Consider the following 2,993-nt stretch of genomic DNA (forward strand, 5'->3'; position numbering starts at 1 on the left):
ATCGACTATTTGGTGTTGGATAGCTTATGTTTAGTTTATTATTAAAATTGTGTGTATTAGACCATTATATTTGTTGACCTAAGGGAAGATCATAATTTTATATCTTTTTTTTATCGTAGGTAACCCGCAGCCGCTACCCTTCAGGTGCGCACTGGGTAAACCCTACGGGTTCACGTAATAACCTGCAAACCACGTGAACCAAGGTAAACCGCATTTAAGCGACAGGATTTGGCTCAGGAGGCATAATCATAATTTTCTATCTTAATTTTGTTGCATTTGTACTAGTATAGTAGTATCCTGTTTTGGGAGCATATATTAACCATCTTAGAATTGTTTTCATGTGCCAAATCAAATGGATCAACTCACATTATGAGAAGACATTTTCAGATATGTGCTAGTGATTATTTTTTTAGTGTATATAGTAAATTAATCGTAAAATACATTGTTTTTTATTACCGTTGTAATATGATTTGCACTAGTATTAATAGCATCTTGTTTGTATTTCTGATGTTAAAAATTAAAGGTTGTAAATGAATTATTTATTAACACATTATATTCTGGGGGAGTCAGTTCCGGTTAGGTTAACCAAAAAATATGTATAGACGGCAAAAATTGTCATCCCTACTTTCTTTCTCTCTCTCACCCATACACATTTACATACTCAATCGTTTACTTTCTTTCTCTCTCTCACCCATACACATTTACATACTCAATCGTTTATGTCTCGTACAAACATACATACTCATATTCACATATAGACACTCTTCATCATCTCTCTCTAACACACCCTCACACATTCAAATAAACAGGTAATTCACAATATACATTCACAATTACATGAAATTTACATAAATTAACAATTACAATACATACATTAACTGAAATGAAAATGACTTATGTTGATTCGATTGAGTATAAAATCCTATTTTTCTCCCCCTTTTCGGTTCTCTTTTATATATGTGTTTTTATTCAATAATATTTTTCAACACAAAAGTTAAGTTAAGATTATTATTAAGATTTGAATAATTCATTATTTATAATATATTACTTTTTCAATAATTTATTTTATAGAAATGGGTATTGTCTGTCGATTTACATTACTGGATTTTTACTAACCCAATTTTTTTGCAAACTCAAAGAGACGCCATATCTTAGTTTTGGATTTTTTTTAAAACAGTAACTTTCGAGAGATAAAAATTGAGTTGAATTTTTCATAAAATATCTTGTTGTCCTGATATTATTAGAATTAATTTTCAGAAATTGTGCATAGATTTACATTTATCTTTTTGCGAAGTATCATTATGCAATCAATTGTTACGGTTCAAATTTTTATGTTAGTACTAGCCTAGAACCCATGCGAAACACATATTGTTTTTAATATTATATATTTTTTGCATTTAATTTGAAGTGAAAATTTTAAACTCTGAAATTTATTTATAAGAAACTTTTAATGATATAATTTGATAATAATTTTAGATATATACGTGTATAAGTTAGTGATATTTTAGTTTGAATTAAAATATATAGTTTTATTGATGTTTGTATGTGTTTTTAAGAAAGACAATTTGTTTTTAATTTAAAGGTAAATTTTAACTCATATATGAATTATCTTTAGTTTGGTATACCGACTAAATCCAAATAATTATATTCACATTTATTTTAGTTTAATCTGTTCAAATCTGGATTTATGATAAAAAAAATATATGTATCAATGGTAAAAAAAACTATGTTAACTCGGATAAAAATATATTTTTTTTTTTTTGAACTTGTCTAAATATTTTCTTATTTTATGTTTAATTTTAATTTAACATGAATTAATTGTATATTTTCTTTATCCCAGACGAATAGCATATTTTGATTTATTTTAGTACGAAACAATCATACTGACTAAGAAATCATCTACATTTTTGTCTTATTAAATTAGTATATATGTTATAAAAATTGAAGTAAACATGTAATTATATAAACCAAACATTGCACCCACTGACCTAGAATCAAACTTTTAATATTTTGGTTTTTAGGGTTGGATCCCAGTTATCCTACTTTTGTAAGCCTATGTTGTACCTACCAACAAATTAGGTAGATATTAATTTTATTTTAATATCAATTAATAATATAAGAATTATCTTCAGTTGGAATCTAATTTTAGTTTAACGTAGATCAATAATATACATTATTTGTTTAAATATCAGGTCCATTATATGAAGCACTTAAATTATATTTATTTTGTTTTTAATATTATTTTAATTTAGGGTGAATATTATTTTATTTTAAATCAAATAAATAATATATTTTATTTTAGCGTTATGACATTATATCGACCAACGTATTCCGTTTAAAATTTCATTTTTGTTTTGGCATGGTTCAATAAAAAACAATTAGCCCGATCGGTAGTATTTATTATATTATTTTAGAATAAGATAGTAAACCTTGTTTTAGCCTCAGACACGTTATATCAACCAAATCCAGCTAATTATATGTAATTTTTTGTTTAATTTTATTTTTGTCTAGGGTAAATGTTATTTTGTTTTAGAGCGAATAAATAATATATAATGTTGTTTTAGCCTGATGACATTATATCAACTAAACGAATTTTCTTTTAAATTTTTATTTTGTTTTAGCCCGTTTGTTATTTGTTTTATCTTGATGACATTATATCGATCAAACAGATTTTCTTTTAAATTTTTATTAGTCATTATTATTTTGTTTTAGTCCGAGACTGCAAATCCAGCTAACTGTATGTAGTTAATTTTTAATTTCAATTTAATCCTGGATCAATAGTATAATATTGTTTAGTCCGGCTAGGGTGAATATTATATATTATTTTATTTAAATCAAGACCATTAAACATATTATAATTTTATTTGTATTTAAATAAATAATTTTATCATAAATATTAATATATTTATGACAGTATTTTAAATACTAATATAATTATGATGACCAGACCGACAATCAACCAAATTTTTATTGTTTTATTTTTAATATAACAG

This window comes from Apium graveolens, chromosome 11 (genome assembly GCF_009905375.1).
Source record: "Apium graveolens cultivar Ventura chromosome 11, ASM990537v1, whole genome shotgun sequence".
NCBI lineage: Eukaryota > Viridiplantae > Streptophyta > Magnoliopsida > Apiales > Apiaceae > Apium > Apium graveolens.